Source organism: Eleginops maclovinus, chromosome 16 (genome assembly GCF_036324505.1).
Source record: "Eleginops maclovinus isolate JMC-PN-2008 ecotype Puerto Natales chromosome 16, JC_Emac_rtc_rv5, whole genome shotgun sequence".
Lineage (NCBI taxonomy): Eukaryota > Metazoa > Chordata > Actinopteri > Perciformes > Eleginopidae > Eleginops > Eleginops maclovinus.
The window spans coordinates 14,280,745-14,305,058 of NC_086364.1; the positions used below are offsets into that span (position 1 = coordinate 14,280,745).

General features: G+C 41.3%; 1 long non-coding RNA gene across 1 annotated transcript in view; it reads right to left on the reverse strand.

Annotated features, from left to right (window-relative positions):
* Positions 1 to 3,218: 3,218 nt before the first annotated feature.
* Positions 3,219 to 24,314, reverse strand: part of LOC134878165 (uncharacterized) — a 51,794-nt gene continuing 30,698 nt past the window's right edge. The window contains exons 2-4 of the long non-coding RNA XR_010167655.1: positions 18,212 to 18,273; positions 6,072 to 6,136; positions 3,219 to 4,081 (exon numbers count right to left, since the gene is read on the reverse strand). This is a non-coding gene — a long non-coding RNA (uncharacterized LOC134878165). The remainder of the gene's footprint in view (positions 4,082 to 6,071; positions 6,137 to 18,211; positions 18,274 to 24,314) is intronic.

The following is a 24,314-nucleotide window of genomic DNA, read 5'->3' on the forward strand; positions in this document are numbered from 1 at the left end:
TCCCAGGGGAAATGGCCATTTGTATGCATGTGATTCTCTGGTGTACAGTGCTTTTAATATTCCTGGATGCAAAACCAGCTTGAAAAGTGACATTTATTAGTCAGGGTCACAGGTTGTACCGAGCTGAGTAAGTCAGCCAATACCCTGAACTTATTACTTGACATCATACACTGAGTAACACCCCAATTACTGTACTTTATCAGATTGTGGGTATATTGTTAAATAGAGGGTAAAAGTTAATCTCTCTCATGAATAGTTTTTATTTGATTTTTAAAAGTATTAAAGGTGAAATACTAACATAATTTTAAATGAATCAGAGCAGACTCCCTTGAAAAGATGGATAAGGATGTAAATAAAACTCTATTTAAGGAAAATGAGGAAACTTGTCTCAATTAACTATTCCCTCTTCTAATGCCCCCCTCTTGCATGCAACAAACACAGAAACGCACACACATCCTACTTGAAAGTGAGAAACAATGAAACTCGTACCAAAAATTCGCCGAGCTTCAAGTGAGAGCTCAGCAGCCGACAAAAAGTTCCTGCTTGACATTAAAGGTTTGTGGCTTGACACTTCTTGCTGTAATACATGTGTTATTGTAGAAGATTTCATCAATGGTCCCTTTAAAGGGAAGGTGAAAAGAATATAGAATCCGCCATCATATAAATATATGTAGACAGTTATCCTCATCCCATCGTTTCCCTTGTTCCCGTCTCCTTCTATCATTCCTTAAGATTGTTTACCACAAACACAAGAGCAACGCCGCCTGAGCTCATTATAGACATTCAAACTGCAATATACTGCCAAGTCCTGCCCCTCAGCCAGGGCCTAACTCTGTTGTCTTGGGAACCCAGCATCCAAGAACATGAAGGGGAGGGTTGGTGTGCTGGTGCTGGTTGTGATGCGCTGGAGAGGGAGGGGGTCTGCATGATGTCATCCTGTGGCATGGAGGGGGCCAATCAAACCCTGAGAAAATTATGTCACCTTTTGTTGAGCCGGTCCATTCAGGGCTATAGAAGTGCGGTGAATTGAGAGCTGCAGAGAGGTCATTTTTCCCCGGAGCTGTGTATGTGTGTGAGAAAAAGCAGGGGGGAAAAAAATAAAAGAGGGGGGAGGCAGGCAAGTAGGGAAGTCCATTGTGGACATGCTAATGGTGTTGACCATAAGCAGGGCCATAAAGATGTCATGAAGCTCAACTTTCAAAACATCAGCGCCGGGGCCTTCACACCCCTTTTCTTTTACAGATGGAGATGACCTTGGCCCCCACAAATTTGATTCTTAATATGATCCCTATGATGCTCGGAACAACTTGTCAGAACATTGTCAAGCGCCAGAATAAAAGCCTGAGCACACTGCTATAGGAGCCTAACCCGGGCCGCTTTGTTTTATGGCAGAGAGAAAGACAACAATAAGCAACCCCTCGAGGAATAATTACCCCCTTAGCAACTATGCTTCCCCGCGCTCCCGCACCCACGTCCCATCCCCCGCAGGGCCTGTAGCTCCCCCCTCCTGAGCCGAACCTTATTGAATCACAGCTGAAATTGACAGTGAAAGACAGTTGAATGGGAAGTCAGTGCTAAAATGTTAAACTCACTTCAAGTGATTGAAAACAATAAATGCATTTGTAGTGTACGCTGGAATGTCTTTCTGAAGCCCTGACATCTTGGTGCCAGGACAACAACCTCCATCTCAACGTCAGCAAAACAAAGGAGCTGATTGTGGACTACAGGAAGAGGCAGAGAGAGGCACACACACCCATCACCATCGACGGGACTCCTGTGGAGAGAGTCAGCAGCTTCAGGTTCCTCGGGGTAAACATCAGTGAGGACCTGACATGGACACATCACACCAGGGTCATATCCAAGACGGCTCGACAGCGGCTCTTCTTCCTCCGCAGGCTGCGGAAGTTCAACATGGACTCCAGGATACTCTGCAACTTCTACAGGTGCACCATCGAGAGTATCCTGACTGGCTGCATCACCGCCTGGTATGGCAGTTGCACCGCCCTCAACCGTAAGACTCTACAGAGGGTGGTGAAAACTGCTCAGCACATCACCAGGACGGAGCTGCCATCCATGGAGGACCTCTACACCCAGCGGTGTAGGAAGAAGGCCGGTAGGATATTAAAGGACCCCCATCACCCCAGCAACAATCTGTTCTGTCTGCTGCCGTCTGGCAGACGGTACCGCAGCATCCGGACCAAGACCACCAGACTCAGAGACAGTTTTATACCACAGGCTATAAGACTACTGAACTCCTGAGCTCTGTGAATGTCTACTCACATCTGTTTATAGTACACACATACATATATATTATACACATCTGCCATACATATCTGTTTATAGTACACATATCTATATATTGTACATATCTGCCATATACATCTGCTATACATAATATATGCATCTGTCCATACCTCCTCATTCAACAGTGTAAAGTATTTAAATACTTTCAATGTATTCCACATATGTATATATTTCACATCCTCAAATCTTTATTGTTAATATTGTAAATATTCTTCTCTCCTTTTGCACTACTTTATTTATCTTTTGCACCATGCATGTTGAGTTGTTGGAGGAGCACGCGACATAAGATTTTCATTGCCAACATATACGCTGTATCTGCTGTGCATATGACAAATAAAAAACCTTGAACCTTGAAGGAGAGCTGGGGGGATTTTCATGCATAAAGTAGTGAAAACTCCCTGCAGTTTAACTCATTTTGACCTAGACTGTGATATTAAGCACTTCTCCAACAACATCATACATCAAAGGTTTACAGAAACTGAACCCAACAGCAAAGACCCTTTCCATTTTTACTTCTAGAAAAGTAAGTAAAGTAAATGAGCCTGAACAGTAAAATGTAAGGCGTGTCTTAGGCTTGACCTATTATCACATTGGTATATTAGTGAAGTAAAACTCTGTGATTTCCATAAGCAGTTCAGATGATCAATATTTAAATGTCACATAATTCCAATTTCACTTTTAACTTCACATGTTCTCTGTTCCTTATTGGCTGAGCAGGAAAGGAAAAAAAAGTGATACATCACCTGATAGTCCTCCTTGTAGCCGATTAGTACATACTTGCCCAGCTAGTAATGAAGTCAGCATGAGTAATACTAAACGCATATTCACACACATAACGACCATCATTAGAGCATCTTATTGGTTGTTAATCTCATAGATCTGCAGCTACAATACAAAAACAAACAGACAGCAGCTTAGATACGCTTTCTTTATTTATGGTAGGTTTCACAGACACAACAAAAGATATAGAGCTATAAATTATCATCAGAATAAATTGCTTGGCAGGGTTAACCAAAAACAACAAAGGCTGCCAATTGTGTCACTGTGAAACACAGTGTCAATATAGAAGGTTCTGGTTTGCATTCATAAGCACCTTGATTACAATGGCTTCTTTGTGATCGCGATTAGAAGATATCAAAACATAAAAGTTCCAATAAATGAGTAATTGTCTGGGGAATCTTGATCTTATCTGTTGAAATGTATTTTATACAATACTGTGCACACCTTTTGTGCTTTTCGCAAAATACATTTTGTACGTGACTGCACTGTGCAAGTGCTGTAATTTCAGACCTAAAAATGAAAATACCATTTGATTATTTTCCATTTACAGTTCCAGCGCTTGTTGATACTGTATCCAGAATAACACAGTATATGTCACAACTGCAGTGTATGGGCAACAGCGTGAATAAACATTGAATATCAAAAGCAGATGTACATATACGGGAAAAATATTAATCCAAGTTCAATTTAGAAAAGTCAAACAATGTGTAGATCCATCTTGGTAACTGCGATAAACATCTTTCATCAAGTTAACTTTCCGAATGAGAGCCTCTCCAGACAGTGTTGACTGATCTGTTCCTTAATGTCTGAGCAGCAGAACACACTGCACTATCATGCAGAGTTTGTCTTACAGCATCTCCAAGTCCAAGCTGCTGGCGCTGGATCATGTGAGCGAGATTGTCAGAAATGGAGCTCATGATATTAGCAGACATGCCAGAAGCAAACATCTGCTGCAGGGGATGCTGGTCCTCAGTCCAAACCAGGATTCAGCATGATCCTAGAAACATAATACACAAACTAATGATTGACTGAGGCCAAAAACCACTTGGAAGAAAAGACACCAGCTTGAACAGTGACACATGTTTCCCATACCCTTAGTGAAGTAAATAAGAGGATTTAATAATTTCTGGAAATGTAACTGTTTAAATGTTAAAGTAACTGTTTAGTGTCCTTACTTAAAACAACCAGAGATTCATAAAACATCCAGAATTGATCAATGCAAAGTTATTTTCCGATAATGCCTTCAGCAGATTGTGTTGCTTTTACCATCTTTCCACACAGAAAAGGGCATGAGGTTTCAAACTGACATAATGAATAAGTAGCGGATGAACCACCCAGAGCCTCATGATTAGCTGAAATGATCACATTATGAGTGGTGGCAAAAACAGTTTTGCCTCCAGAAGCGTGGACAGAAATCACAAATCAGCCTTCTTGCGCTAGCAGCAAACACCTGCTTTTGAGTCTAAAACCACAGTTGATATGTCAAACCTAGTATTGCTTTAGGCAAGTGTCTCATTTCAATGATTAAACAAATAGATAAAATTACTAATTCTCAGAAGTGCAGGAACAGTTAAGAAGAAGATAAGAACAATTGTTTTGTACAACAGGTACAAAAGTTTGTTGAATATGTTGTGTTAATCAGTGCACAACATCTGCTTTTTTCACAACAACATAGAGCACCCCGAGGTGAGGTAATGCAGGTAGGTGGCCTCTTGACAACCAGTAGTCTGCTTTACTTGCACATACAACCTCCAACAAAATGACATTACATCGTCTGTGCCCACACAACATCCACTCAGCCAAAGTGGTGGGACCGGCTTGTCCCGCCTGTTCATTGCCTGGGGAAGGAACGGCATGTCAGAGGATAAGTAGTCATCCATCAGTGTTCCTCATCTTCTTTCTGCCTGTCTGCACCTCTGAGCTGGCTTACCTGTGAGGAGTCACGTTCCACCAGCGTACAGGATGTGGCCTCACTCGCGTACTCTTTCTTCATCTCCCTCCTACTTCACCTCTCTCTCCTTCCCCTGGGCCTCACACATAATCATCGCTCTCCAGCCTGCTTCCCCTAACTTTAAGTCACAACCACTCTACTGCTTTTTGTTAACACTCTCTGTTATTATCCACCCTCATTTTTGGTTGTGTTTTTTCAACTCCACCACTTAGCGATTTTCTCTATTGCTCCCTTTGACCTCAATTAGAGGTTTTTCCCTTCCCACGTTTCTCTCCTATGCCTCACTTTGGAGCACAGCCAGTAAAGCAGCATCAGCATACAGATCCAGGTCCCAACCTGCCTCTGAATCTCAGCCTGCCCGTGTCCGCCTGTCTGTGCCTGGGGCCCGCGAATGAGAATGGCCCCTATCACCCTACCTCATCAGCACATCTACTGTACCTGTCTGCTGGCAGCCTGCCATCCACACACACTGTTCCCCTCCATTTACCTAGAGAACCCGTTAGAAGGAGAAAAAAAAGACAATGCGAGCCTAAAATCTACACAAAAAGTCTACTCATGTTGGGGTCAAGCATGTTTGACCTCCATTGAGAACACCCATGGCCACCCTGAGAGGCACACGTATACAGTACCACTCATTCAGCCTGCTGGCTGCCCCGCACAAGCCCATCAACAGATTTGTTTGAAGGCCACCGACTCTAGGGTGGGCCATCAAAGCATATCTTCCTTCAGTTTCACTGAAAGGATCTGAGGCTCCTGAGAGACGCTGTGTTTGAAGTGATATCTCTGTGCCACTGCATTCTTTACCATGCTGTCATGACTTGAGTTACACAATAAAAAAAGCAAGAACATGGGAATTAAGCCAGTGCCACCACCCTGATCATGTCTCCCTACATGTGAACAACTGCTACTTCCTTTCATCAGTGGATGAACCACACTCTGGTTGTTTATAGCAACTGTCACTTCATAATAACGCTGCGTTGTGTGTGATCACATATTCCACTGAATAAAGATCAAACAAAAAAACAGTCATCCTTACCTGTTGAATCTCTTGAGATCATGTTTCCATTACTCAGCCTCTTCTCTGTGCTCCCCTGAGATCATCTGAAAAAAGATAAGGAGGAGGAAAAAATGATTGACAGAGGAGCTCATTCCAGAGTAAAACAAACAGACAAAAACATGGAGAAATCAGATGGCATTAAGTCCAGCTCTGCCCAGACTTGCATTTACACTCACACACATATTATACATATATATAAAGATAAAAAAAGATTGAATTAACAGTGCAAAAATCAAGTATGCAACACATAATGTCAAAGATTTTCTGACAATCCTAATGTTGGATCATTTATTTTTACATGACCCTTTTTTATCTCTAAGCTTTTTGGTCAACCAAACCTGGTTTTATAATGACACCATGACTCAATACCTTCTCCAGTATCTTGGCTTAACACTTCAAAAGCTATATCTTGAGTAGAGGAAGATTACCCAACTCTGTTTTTTGTAAATCTAGGTTTCAGTGAAACTCGACAGTAACTGGCAGGTCAGGAAAAGGGAAGCAGTCAAAGCGGCTTTTTCATTTGAAATGTAGTATTGTGCTGGATTTATTTTATAAGGTTAACAGGTTGAGGTAGATTTTGGAGGAAGAAGGTTGTCTTGATCACAGGTTTCTTAGATGCATTTAAGACTAAAGCTGTGCTCTCTGGACCAATGACAGCTCCAGTCCCTCTTCATCCATTCACGTACAAAGGTGCACTCGGTTTCTTAGTTTCACTGTCCCAGACCTGTTACCTTGGCAACAAATGCACTGTTTCCGAGTGACACAAAGCCTGAACTTAAAAACCTCCTTTCAGGTTGAAGGCTCCAAGAGTTGAGGGGAAAACAGCAATAACAGGACAGCGGGGAGAGAAACTGAATACTGGCAAATTGCTTCCCAGAGTTTTTTTGAGGACATGGTAAAATGATTCTTTCTTTCCTCTCCCTTTTAAAATACCTTTCCCTGGCACCAGGCACCATAGGTAGTTGTGTGCTGGTCTCATTTCTTTTATATATCCCTTCTTATATTTCTGTTTTTTCTAGCTATCGTACTGAGCTAAGTGAGTTATCATGTAGACCAGTAGACTGGAGCAGCATGTGGCTAGGCTAAGCCTCCAGATGAGGTAATGTTTAGAGGGTTGGCAAGCCAGGAGAAGCGTTGGTCAGGTCTTGATTAGCTCAGGGGTGTGGGGCTCTCTTTTATATTGGACACCCCTTTGTGTGGTGAGATTACTACTTTATGAAAAACTGCCCCTGCTGACACGCCTGATGGGATCAGAGCTTCCTGCTCACTGCATCATCTTGCTTATGAACTCTCCACACATGGGAGGGAAAGCACACAACTAAACACAGGCATGAACACTATGCAATCTCACACACAACTTGTGAGTACGGTCCACGCTTATGTGTATAACAAGCATATATACACGGACACACCAACAAGCACACACAAGGCTCCAAGCGTCACCTCATAGGGCCCCCTCTTCCACTTGTGTATGTGATGACCACAACTGATGACCCACAGATGGAAAACAACCTGCTTTTATTAACAAGGCCAGATGACACACAAACACACGCTCACTTTCAATATGGTCGTCTCCTCCGGCCACCGTCCAATGAAAATCACATGATGGACCACATCCAGCAGAGAATCTCCACCCCAAAAAAAACATCAACAGCTATGTTTTAAAACAGAGAGGTTTCCGAGGCAAAGCTTTCAGGGGATTTAATCTCAGTAGTCTTCTAAAGAGGGCTGAGGCTACAAGATGATTTTAATTATTTGATATAATTTCTGATGGTCCATTAGTTTAAAATAAAGCTGTGTATTATAAGAGAAGTGTAAACAGAAAGTTGCAAATGCATCTGCATCAGAGTGTAAGGCAGAGCTGTACTTTATTCCAGATGTGTAATGGGCTGTTAATTAGCAGCGGCCTTACTTTCACGCAATCTTTTCCCCAAAAATCGGATTTAAAAACAATAACAATGGAATAATTGCGTAGTGAACTTCAACACCTTCCTATCTCTACTGTTTAGTGGCTTGCACTAACACATGCTCATATTTCTGCATGGCACTTGAGAAAGCAAATAAATATATGTAGGTGTATGGCTTTCAAGCATACATGCATATAGCTATTCCACTCACGTCAAACACACACACACACACACACACGCTGGCACAACCTTGCGCCAGTGGTCCTTTAAACCAGTCATGTGAAACAACCCGTTCATTTCTGCAAATCAGATTACATCTCCTAGCTGAGGTCTGCAAGTACACACACACCTTTAAAGCTCAGCGCTCCCGTCCACATCACTCACACACACACACACACACACACACACACACACACACACACACACACAGATTAATCAGATTTTTTTCCCACACACCCTCTCGTCTTTGTGAATGTACGCAAATACAAGTTTCAGCCAGGCCTGGAATTACTGGTTCAAAATGTGCATATAATCTTACACAATGCATTCTACATAACATATATGGAATAATAATGAACTGCAAAGAGTGTGGCTATAGTAAGGCCACATATTACCTTGAATAGGAAGAGAACATACAATTTATTTGTCAACGAAAATCATGGAGGGCTGTGATAAGCTTCCTTTCAGCAGTGCTTGACTGCTGTTTGGCAGCTTTGCTATGGAATGAGCACATGTGGAAACATGTTTATAGTGCTTTTGGCAGGAATGCAAATGATAGATGATTCAGAAATGATTCAAGTCCTATTCAGATAACCAAACAGTGATGTGTTTAAGGAGTTTCTTCTGCTTAAATGAATGTCAAGTGTTCCTGGGTCGATGACCTTATTGTGTTTTTAGTAATTATTCTATTGAGTGATTGAGTTACCTGATAAATAAGGACATGACTGGTTGAATAAGCAAAGTAAGAGTGGTAATACATGGTGAGCATGCAAATATTTTTACACTGTTAACTTATATGGTGCTGAACACATTTGACAGCTCTGCACATTTTAGCTTAAATGATCAGATTGGCAACTATCTGAGTTTGCTTTGAATCTACTGTAAGCGACAATGTAAAAAGAGCTGGTTGGCTGACTGGTGGGTCGAATTAAACCCAGACATTTGGCCCAAGTACAATTTTCTGTCCCTACAGGATCTACATTAAGTCTCAACTACAGCATGTCCCTCTGGCTTAAACAACAACAAAATCTAATTTGACTTTGCAACTTTCTAAGGAAACTTGAACTACTTCTTTATTGAGTCCGGAAAAACAAAATACTGTCTCTTTGTTAATCATTAAAGAAAGAAATCCAAAATAGATCAACTGTGTAGTGAATTGTCTACACTCGTTTTGGCCTTGGTACCATGGGAGTAAGAGGGTGGGAGGGTGTGGGTGGCAGGAAGCTGAAACAGTTAGGCCTACAATCAGGTGTCAGGACTCTGTCAGCCAGCCCAACTGAAGTTCAACTCAAGAGGGTTCATTTTTTCTTCACAGTGATATCTGAGAAGACTAGCGATGGAGACCGGCCAGTGGAATGGAGGAGCAGAGGTAGATTGCAATGGATGTTCAGTAAAATGACAGGAAAGGGCAAATTGGGGCAGGGCAACTGGGGGAGCTGGCGGGAGCTAATGTTACCCCAGGAAGAGCTCACTCATCCCTCAGATCACCTGCCACACCTGTGGAGGTCAAGATCCGATTCAGTCACACAGTTCCACTAGCCAGGAGCTGGGAATTGATCACTAGAGCCTTAAATTGGACTCAATGGAAACTGATGTCGGGTAACGTCTACAGCAACTGTGAACAATTCATAATGTGGTGTGGTTTTTATGTGTTTTGGCTAAAATATACAAATATGTGTCTACTTGACATTGCCCACCACTATTTTCCAAAGCATACCAAACCAAAAAACACCAAGTTTTTCGATTTAAATCATTCCTGGCAGCAGTAAGTTTTCCATTGATTTCAGTGGAGATACAAAATGTTCAGTGACTTAAAACATGACTCATAATTGATCTAACAAATCCTTTACATTTTTTTGTAAAAGTTACATTGTTATGTGAAAAGCCCTTGATGGCTTTACAGGCATCTGGGGTTTTAAAAGTAAAGGCCAAATTGCTTTTTAATGTAAAAAATTGTGTGAACCTTTTTTTTGTATGTCCTTGTTATCCATTTTGGATCAGATTTGAGAGTGCACATAGATATACATGCAGCACTGACATCTGCTACATTAAATTGTGAGTCTACAGCTGCAGTGCCTCGTGTAAAAAAGCAAAAACAAGACAAGCAGGAATCAAGTCTCTAAAGGTTAAATGTAAACCTTATTGAAATTAGGAAAAAAAAAAAAAAAAGGTGCTGGCGCAGAATATAATCGGATATAGAAATGATGTGATGTAACTCGAGAGACATATGGTTAGTACTTTAGTACAAATTCCTTACAACATACACCGGTAAAATAAACCAGAATGTAGTATCTTCATCTGGATTACATTTCCTGTCCAAGTTTCTTGTTTCTGTTTTATACTGCTGCATCTCTCTGTTGTAGCTCCCTGTCTGTTAAGAAACAACTGGTTCACTACTAAGAACAGAACACAACTTAAGGAAGACTTCAACCCTACATGGCTAAATATTGTAAGAAGTTATCACATCTGCAAAAGACATGGCGGATTATGTTTTACAGGGTATAGTTTTGACAAACATGCCTCTCAGTTGTGCTTAGTTCTCTTACCAAAAAACATGGGTGACTATGGGTATTGATGATAGGATACAAAAGCAGGTCTTGACTAAGACAGATATCAAAATGTCAACCTTTTCCATTGCGGGAATTCTGTGGGAGCATAGCTAATATGTTTGTGAAATTTTACAAGGGAAAGGTCAAGGGACAATTCTTTTTAGCACCAAAAATGGTGATGAAACAAACAAAGATGTCACCAAATTGATCATCCATCACCTTTTTAACCCAGTGGAAGTAACCAGGAGTGGTCACAGAAGCTGTTAAATGTTAGTTTAAGAGTGAAAGTAAACAGCCTCTCCCATGGTGGGCCTGTACCCTACACAGCGTAAGCAGATGTTTCCCATTGTGGTTAAAAGGGAAGGAGATTAAAGTGTAGTGGAGCAGGAGCCACAGCCATACACCCCATGGTGGGATCACAGTATTCTCAGGTCTTTCAGTACTGCTGATGCAGCCCAGTTGGAATTGACTGGTGTTTAGGGAGAAGCTGTGGCTAGATCTATCAGATGTACTAGTCAGGTTTCCCTAGAGCCCAAATATGAGGCCTTGCTTTTGGGCTGAGGAGGCAGGCATGTTATCATGTTGACAGAATTGCCTGACTAAGGCTGGCAGACACTCACAAAAACACAGGAAAGGAAAGGCTTATGAAGAGGTGTTGAAACAAGCGGATTTGGCTTTTCAGAGGCCCAGTACTGTCCCCATGAAAAAGAGATTGGCTTCCAAACTCATAATGAAGACAGAAATACAAATAGAAATAAAGAAACTGAAAAAAAAAGCAGGAAACAAATCTGGTTACCAGTCATTGGTTTTGGCCTCAAAATATTGGGTTTTCACCCCAGGGCCTCAGGGTCAAAAAGGCCACATTCAGGTACCACAGGGGATGGTTAAAGCAGGAGACTGTGACTGTGCTGCCAATTAAAGGACACTTTAAAAAGGCAAATAGTGCAAGGGACATTGAGGAAGATATGCATAGTGGAGCATAACTGCACTTTCGAAAAACTGCCAATTAACCAACACCCCATGAAGCTCAGCTGTGACCGCTTCAGCTGGACAGCTTCCATGTGCAGTGAGTAAAAACACTTTGTGTTGAGGGTAACAAAAGATGTATTGGGAAGGGTCTGACACTGTTAGAAAGGTTTACTGACCATCATTCAATTAAAAAATTGGACCCAGGTCTGGAAAGTTATCAATTGACTGCAATAAAACCTGCCTAAAGACTTGCATTGAGATTCGAAAGTTAAAAACACACAGTGTGCACAAAGTGTTTCTTAGGCTTTACCCACAAGTATTGTGCTTATGGATATTAGGGTTTTAGTTATATAAAATGATCAACATGGGTTGGAAATTTAAATGTTAAAATGCTACATCTTTTATGATGTATTGAAAAAATGTGTAACTTTCCCTGGATGACTTGAAACTTGAGTCTGCTTTGCCCTGAATCATGTCTACTGGAGTACACTGTGGTCCATCCAGTGACATGAGGTTATCACACAAAAAAATGTAGTCAAGTATTCGAAAAATGTATAAAGTTTCATGGCCTTCAAGCCCACAAACATAAACATAGATAATTACATGTCTATGTCATAAATGTCTGTCAGTATTGAATTGGTGTATCTTCTTCTGTGCTTTTGTGGGAGGAATTAGAGAAGAGCGATATTGTGCAGGGCCTAAGTGTTTGTGCAGATTTGATGGACTTTCTCACCCATTAAGACATTGCGGTTGAGAAAGAATGGCGTGTTAACGTGCATGTTCATAGTCATGTTTGAAGTGAATGTAGTCTGAGCTCTTTGAAGGTCACACTGAACATGTTAGGTCTGCTTAGTCAACCTTGTTCCATCTATGATCTAACAGTAAAGACAAGTACTGTGAGCACCACTCTGACCACTTTCTCCTCCCTCATGGCATCAGTAATTTCCGATTTCCAATGACGCCACGCTGACATTCAACGTCTTTGATTAATTAGTTGCTATGGGGCTTTTTGTGTGTTTCCGTTTGAGAAAAAAAAAAAGCTAAGACAAAAAACTTTCTAGAGCCCTGAATTGGTAGATTTGAAAACACCCCAGCTGCAAACACGGCCACAGAGGCAGACGCCCTGGCATGCAATAAAGTATCAGCCACAGTAATTCCGATTGACATTGATGACAGTGTTACATGGGAAGAATTTGGAGGTTAGATATCTGTCAAACCCTTCTGATTATAAACATCCTTCAGCGACACGTGAAATGGCACACACTTAACATACATTCATGCACCAACGCAGAAACCAAAAGCACGCCATTGCTTGCTCATGTTTGTGTGTTTTTTGCGCATGCACATATTGACATAAAGCACAGAACGTCTTAATGAAAAGCCATTAACAGTGGAAAAAGGTGGGATGGGGAGCACATCAGGGCTAATCCAGCCAGGGATTAGGAGCAGGCAAATATCACCAATAATAAACAAATGACCAACATTCCCGGTCTGTGTGGTTACAAGCCCCAGGGCTCCAGTTCAAACCCAGCAAGGTCTGGATCCAATCCCTGCTGTTTAGTAGAAGCGGCCACTTGTGAAACCTCCGTGACAAACACTCGGGGGACAAACACAGGATGGTGAACAGGAGGTCCGACCAATCACTCCTCCCACTTTGATTTACAGCTCAGACCTAAGACAATTATTCTGACATTGCCTTCCTATTAGCCATATACTGTACTGTGGGGTGACAATTTGACCCCTCCAGTAACTCATATATAGCTACTATAAGCATCATGTTTAAGTGAACAATGAGGCTGTAAGCAAACATCAACAGTTAGAATAAATTGAGTAAATTCAAAGAAAAAAAAGTGAAACAACTGTCTTCCCAGATATGACCATTTGATGCTTTTCTTTTCTATGTTATTTTTTTTATAAAAACATGTTTGGGTTTATGACTCGTCTTCAAACAGAATAGACATTATGAAGCCTGTGAAAAATGTATTATCATGTTCTGATATTTTACAGACTTAAAAATGTAAGTTAAAATAATCAGCAGATTAACGGATAATTAAATCAAAGTTATATTCCTGATTTATTTATTGGCCTTAACATGTGCCAATTTGACACAACCTGCTACACGACAGCAGATCAGCACACCTGTTAAGCATTATTGACAAAATATTGATTGCTTGTCTAGGCGTCACCATGGAGATTATTGCAGAGGAATGTTGGACAGATAAAGTAATCGTCCATAAGTTTCTTTAAGTAGGAACAGGGTTGGATAATTAGCAGCGTGTGATGAAAGTGAGATCAAAGGTAAAACACTGAAAGCAGTTTATAATTTGGTCGGTGCAGTTTTCTGCTAACAGGGAATATTGCGCAAGAGGAGAAAGGGCTTGGACTGGAAATGCAGACACAGCACCTTGCCTTCCCTCACTACCAGCTCTTTTGTCCTATGTGACATCAGATGACATGCTCCTATAAATCTTAACTTGGGTGGATGTTCAGAGGATTAAATCTCACTATGCATATGGGTGTGTGTGGTAAGGGTGTGCTCAGAAGTATGTCTACTATTTGCTCTAATCCACTTATTTTGTTTCGGTCCACTGTTCAGATTCAAGCTGGAAAAGTGCCGAGCGGGCAACGTTTTGCCTTCTCAGTGTGTCTGGCCCACAGTGCCATACCTGCTGAGCCCAGAGACTCACCAAGCCTGAAGGACTCTGTTGCTTTAACCCTGTCACCAAACATGTCCCCGGCCCGCACAAAAGCCATCTGGGGTGCGTCTGAGAGCTTCAGCAACAAAATAACTCTTTCAATCGGCACTCTGCATGGTTCTGACTGCAGGGCGCTGAGGTCGCCAACACTAAGACTCTAACTGGACCTCCTCCTCCTCCTCTCCTCCACCCTTTCTAATCCTGGCCTACATGACTGACTTCGACTGAAAGCCCCACACGCCAGAGGTGGGAACCAAACGTACTGTGAGATTCAAAAAAGACCACCTGCTCATCAAACTAAATTACACTCCCTGAAGGCGAGGGGGAACAGAGAGAATGAAAAGGAGGGGAAGAGGAGAAAAAAATAAATACGAATAAAAGAAAGACAAGTCACTGCTCTCCCTCTGTGATCTTGGCAGACAAAAGAACAAATTGCATTTCTGCGTCATGGCACCCGAGGGTCAAAATCGGCATAGGGTCCCTCTCAGTGCTGTTTGTGGGCGAGCATGTTGATAACGGTTCCATCAGTTCCCACAAGAGAGCCATAGAGGTGCACAGGCCTATGTTTCAGCCTTTCATCTTGGCTTCTTTTGTATTCCACTACACTCTGTTGTCTCTCTCCTCTTTTGGACTGAATTGACTGTTATTATTCCAAACAGCATTATCTTTATTAATGCCACAGGTCTCGGGACTGTGCACTCCCCGGGAGCCGGGTCTGGACAGAGCTGCAACCAATCTCCCTAGATAAAAGCTCAGCAGAGAGCTGTATGCAAGCCAGACAGCTCAGATAGGCCTTCATCCTCCCTCCTCATTCTCGGAGAGAGGTATAGACCCTACAAAGACCAAGATATAGCTTTAATCTTAGCACTATCAGTCAGACAGAACCATTTGTACTGAGAGCAGCTCACTAGAAAGCCATCGGAAGTTGCTTCGGGTTGTTGTCCACCAGTCAGAACAAACAAATTGTATTATTAGTCAAAACCTTTCGAAAATATTTGACAATAGCAAAAACAATATATATGAATAATCAAAAAGCTTTGACCACATGTATATGCAGGAAAAGGTTTCGGAGTCACACCCTGCTCAGGTTTTAAGTCATGAAACCTTATTTTCTGGTGCTACAGTTAATGATTGTACCCTCTATTTCTACTGTGGCTGAGGCCGTTTACCGAAGGCAGCCATGCATGACGAGTTATTTTAAAGGTGGTGTGGAGAGCTGACGTGTGGCTAGGCCAGGCCAGGGCAGCGGCTGGGGTCTCGGCTTAGTGCCTCAAGCCCCTCGCTCCAATGGTCACACAGCATCAGCTCCCGGCCCGAGCCCGGACACTGATTTATGGGACAGGGGGATTACCATCAAACCAGCCGTGAGGACCACCCAGATGGTGGCACAGGACGATGGCCGCACAATCACACACAGACGCACAAATTAAATATACTTATACATTCATACAAGCGCCTACTGTACATGCATCTCTTTACACATACATCCACAGAATTCCACATACTTAAATATGTGTGACTTAAACACAGAGAAAAATTGCTATCAGGACCTTAAATATTAAAGATTGTAGAAATAAACAAGCATGAAAACTGCAAATACCATTTTTAATGACACTGCTAACCACACAAATGCACTAGGAAGGATAGGTTGAGGCTAGGAAAAGCTATTTCATACTGTATGTATCTACAGGATGTGCCTCGATGGAAGTCATTCCTCTTAATCACGTCATACCTTTTCGTTTTTTCTCACATCATTTTGCATGAGGCGTAATTGAAGGGTGACGAAATGTTTATATTTTTTCTATCTCAACTGAACAAAGTCCTAAACAAGAATGTTCTATGTAGTGACAGATGGGGAGCAGAAGCCGGTCAGGAACGCTGATTTTCATCACTTTTGTACATTTTCTAAACTTGTTGACATTTAACTTGATCATGATGTTTAATAATTAACTTTCCCCTTTGCCTGATGCAAGTTTGGACTTTTTATTTTCATCTGAATGCATTTACTTTCCTTAATACTTTTCCACCAAGTCACACTTTCATCTAAGAACATGTGCAAATACGCAGAGCAAAAGAGAAAAAAAAAGAGAAAAAAAGCACATATTTCTCACTTGCCGAGGCACAGCACAACTCAACCTCAAGACATCAGATGGATGAGCTTAACAATAAGATTCAATGACAAATCGGACGTGGTGCATTCCTTGAGCAAACACTCACCTCATCAAGGGAGACGGGTAGACAAACACTCACCTGCCCTAAGCTAATAACTCGTGTGGAGGCAAACACACACTTGTCCACACTTAATCTTGTCGATATGTTGGGAAAGTGCTCAAAACTGTGCTAGAATAAAAATAGGACCTGATTTCAGCTCAAAAAGCCAAATGTAATGTTTTAACTAAATCCTACCAAGGAGGAAAGCAGGAGATCTGTCTATTTGTGCTATTTAACTGTGCTTTGTAAAACGTTGAAATCACTTAGTACACCACTATAATGTATAAGCCTGCTCTGTTCCTCTTAAATTATTGGTGTGAATAAAAAGAAACAGAAATCAAATTATGGCAATCAAAATGGCTACAGGAGGAGGTTAGATGACTCTTAAACAAAATGTGATTTCTGATAAGTTGACATTATAGACCACATGTCTGTGTGTTGCCTACTCACAACACGTGTGTGTTTATTTCTCCAAAGATATCCACATGATTGTGTCAGTAAAACATTCATGACTGGACTTACTTTCCTACCATCAAACCACACACATGTTTCCTTTAGGCCTTCTTTACCAGCAAAGCAAAGCAAAGTGACAGCACGGCTTCAGCGGGATGCACCCTCAACATTTCCTGACCATGTGAGTCTCTCCAGCTGCCTTCTGATTGGATTCTCAGAGGCGGCGAGGATGAAGAGAAGAGTGGTGCGGTTGTGGTGGAGGGTGGCGGGGAGCTTGTTGGCAGCGGACGCATGAGAGAAAACAAATTCCTGCCCCATTGCCATGGAGATGAGTCAACAGCAGGTCGGGGGGCGCAGAGAGGGCCGGGGGTTGTGGGGCACAGGGTGACCTGCTGTAGTTAACAATTCATCCCCGTATCCGGCTCCCAAATGATTGGGCAAACACGGAGTGCTGCAGAGTCAAAAGGGCCCCAAGGGGCTGAGAGAGGGGCATCACCCTGGGGTGACATGCTGACAGGCACACACTGGTTGGTAGAGGGGGCACCAGTGGAAAGGGAGGGGGGCTGATGGGATGTGGGAGAAGGGCTAAGTACATTGAGTACCGCAGGCCACAACACAGTATTGATGGCTGTGGCTTTAAAAAGCAGTGTCATTAAACAGTTTGTTTGCAAATGTCATTTTGAGGATGAGAACTATCGCTTAAGTAAACCACAACAAATACCACCCAGTAAATTATGTCTAAATTCTTCATGTTAAGCTAAATAATTAACATTTGGCTGCCAGTTGTACCAACAGTTAAAGTAGGTGTTGCATCAGTTTTATAAGCCTAAACCACAGTAACACTAAAAGGCATCTCTGGCATATGTCCGCTTTGTTTATGATAGTAAAAACAGTCAGCACATCTGCGAAAGCCACAAGATCTGTAAAGTAAAACACTACCGGACAAAAAGCTTGGAGGAACGAATATAACATCACGTTTTGACAGTTAAGCCTGCCAAAAAGGGACACAGCTAAGACTACAGACGTAGCACAGGTTTACAGAAGAGAACTTTAACACTGAAACACCACAAGCACAGTGAGACTATTTGCAGTCTTTAGAAACATTATATACTCACCAGAGGATCCCTGGGAGGCAATTAAAGGTCGACATCTCATTCCAAGAATTTGGATTTCTTCACTGCGAAAAAAAATCAAAAGAAGACAAACGTCACTTCACACACCAACTAAAGTCTAATATTCCATCTGCTTAACTCTTCACTATCCGTTTGTTCAGCTGGGTTCATTTAGTTAAAACAGTGTTAGAGCATGTAATATGAGGTACAAATGGAAAAATGGTTCAAAGCCTCAACCCAAAGGACCAGGTTCCAAATCACTGACCATTTTCAGAGGTGCAGTGCGCCGCTTGACAATAATAGGTCAGGGACAAAAATAACAGACGGGTGGATCTCATCAATGTCACATCATATAGATTTAAGAACCACAACACTTCAATACTGTACTTAAAAAGGCTAGACTTTCTGTAGTGTAAGGTTTTGTCTCAGTCAGCAGAAGCCGTCATTTGCAACTTCAGGGCTTGGTTGGCTCCCCAGAAAGGCAAACCAAATCCCATTATCCATTTGGCCATCTTATTTTGAGGGGTTGAAATGCCACCGTTACAACAAACCTTTCACTGGGCAGCAGTGTAAGGAGGGTGTGTAAGCAGAGAGGACTTGTTACTGGTTCCTTACTGCTACTAACGTCAGAGCACAGTTTTCATAAACACTCCTGAAGCATGTCTTTCCTTTAGTGGGAATTAGTATCCTCTCTATAATAATCCACCCGACAAATCTTATAAATGAAAAACAGGACATTATTTTACAGTGTGTCAGAAAAAGAGAGAGGAAGGAACAAAAACAAGTGGAAAATAAAAATGATGATAAAAATAGCAGATGTTGAGAGTCACTTCTCGAAAGGTGTGTCATTCAGGGAGTTTGGGATGAAGTTTTGGCTGCCACTGAGCTCTAAATTTAGCATATTTACTAAAATAAAAAGTGAGTTCAGTAGCTGGCACTGTAACTTTCTCCTCCCCATTTATGACCTCAGTGGCGCAGCCGGCGTCACTCATGACGAAATACAAACCATATAAAACAACAAAAAAAGACCTCCTCAAATACTCTGAGTACATAAGGAAACAACCACAATCTAATTTCCCTATAAATGATCTTATTATGGCATCACAAGTCCAGATAAACAGAGAAATATGGTCATGTTCATTCTAAATTTAGACTTTTAGAGTTTGAGCATGATTTTCCTTTTACGAAATAACTTTTAACTGAAGAAAGAAGTGATTCGAGTTTAAATGAACGTATGTTTGACCGTGTGTACATAAAGAGAACAAAGGAAGTATGATACATGTAGCAAGCTACTGTGTTTGTTTACTGTCTCCATACATGCCTGGGTTGAGCCTGTGTGCGGGAGGCTGGGGAGGATGCCCCTGGGCCAGGCTGAAAAGTAAGAGAAGCAGAAGTCCCATCTAAGCTCTAAAGCATGCAAGTATAAGGCCTGTAACTAAAACACAAGCATAAACACAGGCGATGTTAGGGATTACGACCTGCAATATCGCCGCAGGAAACCACAGACAGCGCAGGTGTAACCATCGCCGCGGACACATTCTTCCATATCTCCGTTCTGCCAGTGGAGGTCTGACTGACAGCTCTTCATCTAACCTTATGTAAATATCTGCAGGGTGTTTGTATGTCTGTATCTATATGTGTGTGTGTGTGTGTGTGTGTGTGTGTGTGTGTGTGTGTGTGTGTGTGTGTGTGTGTGTGTGTGTGTGTGTGTGTGTGTGTGTGTGTGTGTGTGTGTGTGTGTACATAGTAGAAGCCACAGGTGAGGAGGACACACACACAGAAGGATTACAATGGTCTAATGTCATGTCAAAGAAGCCTTGCAGCACAATACCACACACTTTTTCTTGGACTGTACATTTTTTCTTCAAGAAACAATGTTATTGTTTTTATTTTACACAATGTGTCTCACTTTCCCTTGACAGTTAAATCTGATCTGATAAATACATTTTGAAAATAAAAAAGCATCTGCTTATAGCAATAAATCAAAGATACGTACATAATGTTTTAAACATTTTGACATTATGATTCTAGATCTGAAGCATTAGTAAGAGGAAAAATGGAGGGGGGAGGAAAGCACATTTTCCTCAGTAAACAGCACCCTCTAGAGCAACACTCCACATGCAATCCTGCCCCTCACTCTTATGTTGCTGCCTCTCTTCATAAAAATAAAGAAAGTTATACTGTACTAAGATTCATCAGGAACAGTTACTTAACATAAAATGCTTAGAATTCCAATTGTCAAAATATGAAATCCGTCAAGCCCACAGGCTTATGTTTTTTTTTTCTGTTAGATTTACCAAATAAGCAGGTTGTTTTGTTCTTTGGCTTAAATCTGGGCCACATACGCACAATTACAGAGGTGAGGTTGAACCACTCATTTTCCCAGTGTGAGTTGATAATGAGGCAGGCCGTTATTAAGATGTTTGCTTTAATCGTGTGCAGGGTTATTAGAGGTGGTTTACAGTACACAAGAGAGATTATCGTCGGCCGCGCATGACGGAAAGGGCTGAGGAGGCCAACGATAAGCCAGCTACCCACAACTGTGAAGCGAGCTGAGAAATATGAGCGCACAGTAGGACATGAAATCCAGCAAGACAAACCTCTCTCTCTCTTTATTTCTGTCTCATTTGCCCTCTCTCTTTTTTCGCCTTAAATCATGTTACACAACCACAAAGGAATGCCTTGTAAATCAGAGACAGATTTAAAACAAGAAGAAACCGGAAAGAGGGGATCGCAGAGGGATCTATAGAAGTAGTATGTATTGTTTGCTTCCTTTCTGTTTGCATGAGAGTACTGTAAAGGCACACTGCACTGACACACAAGTCCAGACACATCCGCACCTAACTACTTCACACAAGCTTACATAAACTAAATCATCCCGAGAAACACAGTTGTGTGCCAACCAGGGAGCACTGCATGTTTCTGCATCTATATTTTTACATGCCTTTATTAATAATAATAAAGTAGCACTCAATTAGAGCGATGCACAAAGCCTGAAATGTGGCACTTGTATGTTACTTAAACATGACATAACATAACACTCGTGTTTATGAGACCTGTTGTATTAAAAATAAAATCTTTCCATATATGACAATGGAAATGTATTGAAATAAAACAGAAGTTAGTCATCTAAGGCTAAGGCAGTTTGGTAAGAAAAACAAAACTTTGATAACATCGACAAGTGATCTGTCTTCATTGCTTAATTTGATCTAGATGCCAAACAAGTAAACCACAAATACCTGAAGTTAAAATGAGCATTTCACACATCTTTTTCAGTTTGACAGAAGTAGTTAAAGGTGTGTGAGTGTTTGTGTGAGTGTGTGTGTGTGCGTGTGTGTGTGTCCAAATGTGTGTGTCCAAATGTGTGTGTCCAAATGTGTGTGTCCAAATGTGTACCAAGTTAGCAGAAGGTCAGAGTAGTGAAGTATTGTTTGCTCTCTTTCATGTACTCTTCGGGACCAGTCTGTTTGAGAGTTTGAACAGTGACGTGTGAAACCAGTAAAAGCAGGTCATAGTGCCACCGTGTTTGTTTAAGAACACCCAAAGAATGGACTGCCATTACAAAACAAATCCCTCTGCCTGCATTCCTCCTGTCCATCAAACCTTACCTGCTGGACAAGATATGACACAGAGCAGGAAGAGGTAGTAACAAGGAGATCTACTTCATGGCAGGATGACTTGCAATTTGTTCCAAAGTTGTCAGCTCTCACCTTCATATCTGACCTAACAAAACAGGCATGCATCCACACGTTTGCATGAGTATATATGCTCTTTCCTTCTCTCCTCTGAGTATGAACATGTCCACACTAATGCAGCTAAATACTGTAAAAATAGTCCCTCAAGCAGGCATTAAACACACATGATATTAAGGATTTCTTTTTTTACATATTGTATTATAAAAAGAAGTGTAAGGAAAAAGGTTACGTAACTTTAAATGCGTGATTGGTAGAATAGTGATCCTTAAAATTAAATTATAGAATTTAGCCAATAACACTGTAGATATAATGTTTGAAATAATTACACCAGGCCGTACTACTTCCATGCTGACCTTGCAGCATTATAAATCATGTCTCGACAGCACTTTGGTCAGCTGAATAATATGGGTTTGCAAACATCAGTGTTGAAAAATTGGGAAATCAGGAAAAACTTCTAATGTCTTGCTGTTTGTTGAAAGTTTAATTTGAGCTTTATTTTGATCATGCTACAGAGAGCATCTGAATCCAGTCCAAACTTTCCTGCCACAACAGATAAATAGGCCTACAGACAAAACAGGACAAAATAGTAATCCATCTGAAAAACCCATGTGCTTCCAATTATCATAACTAAAACTAAAATATAAAATTACATTTTATTTGAACTATCTTATCTATGAAAAATGCACCATATTTTCCAATCAGCTACATCTTCAGAAATATGGGTTGCTTAGTTTTACATAAAAAAGGTTTTGCAGATTGTGTCATCCTCAAATTTCGATTTAAAATGTTATACTATTTTCTGATAAATATTTTTTTGACTCTAAATGACATGAAATTACAAAGAAACAAATGGGGCATAAACTAGCGATTCTTTTTATTATTCTTTAAACTGTTCCTTTCTTTGTTTTTAATGATTGCATTTTACCCGTGCTTAAATGTTACGTGTAAAATGTAGAAGAATAAAAAGCAACAAATGCTCAGGTTTGTGAAGTTGGAACTATAACATGTTAACAATATTGCTCTAAAAATTACTTAAAGGAATAATTAACATTTTAAATATTTGTTGATGACTTGAGCAACAAATACTTTTTTAAGGCCATGATTTGGGGTGCACATTGTTTTGGTATTTAAAATGCTGCAGGGTGTCATGATAGACGATATTCCCCATACATTGTATCTCACATTTTGAAACAGCAAAGGCAACAGACAGTTTTATATCCAGGCTTTTTTCTGTTTAGCAGCTGTTTTATGAAACATTTTAATGATGTTTTTGTCAGAATTGCCCAACTTGCTCTTATGTAACACGTGATTCAGCCTGTTAAAACAAACCGATGGATCCGACAGTAAAGCTGGGTGGAAATTCATCAACTGGAACATATGAAAGGGGAGAGAGGCACTAAAAGATTCCAGCCCCCTACGCTCCCTGCCATCATCCTCGTATCAGAGGAGCCACTGGGAGAACTGGATGTGATTTGTATGTGTGTTTTTGAAGAGGGGTGCTCATAAACAGCCATGAAAGGGGCCCCTCTATTCAGCCCGCTAGCAAAGATGCGCTTCAATGGGCAGGCCTTTTGTTTTCCCCTGTTCACAAAACCTTAAACGTAGAAAAAAAAGGGGTTGATTCTCTGGATGTGTGCAGGCCCAAATGATGCCATTAGATTGGTGCCCGCTTTGGGTGAAAAAGGCTTCAGTAGCACTTGAAGTGATTTAAAAGATGCAGGAGAGAGCTGCCTGCAAATCCTGTTTGGGAATAACACTGGAGGAGAATGGGGAGGCAAAATGCCAAGCTAGTGATCATTCTATAGTATGCAAAATTGCTCTCAACTCCATGAGTGCCGTGGATGTTAAAACAAAAGATGCGGAACATTCCTTTGTCACGTGATGAGGGTCAATGTGCTGCGGTGTTGCGTGGGGTCAGGAAGTTCACCAAACTTCCCACGCTGCCTTACACCATAAGATCACGACCATACTCTTTATTATTGGCAGGGGGAATTTGGTTTCCAAAGAGTGCCCGTCAGAGATGAGCCATCAGAAAAAATAACAGACAGAACTTCCTGATCAGCATGACAAGGCTTACAGACTAATTATACATTCAGGATGAAAGAATGTCTTTAAAAAAAACTCTTCACAAGAGATGGTGTCAGCTACGAAAGTGATGTTACATATTAATAATAATAAACAGAACAGGTATGTCATCTATTGACACTGTAACACTATAATGCAAAAAGACAATGCTTCTGCACCTTACTCAAGCTGTCTAGAAATATCTCAGTCAAGTGAGCAGGTGATAATGTGACAATGTGCCAGCCAGTGGTATTGTGCGGGACATGTCATCATGGTGCCCGCTTGCCGGCAGCAACCTAATAGGCATGAGAACCTTGCAGTGTCAACAAAAGGGACAGTGCCAAACA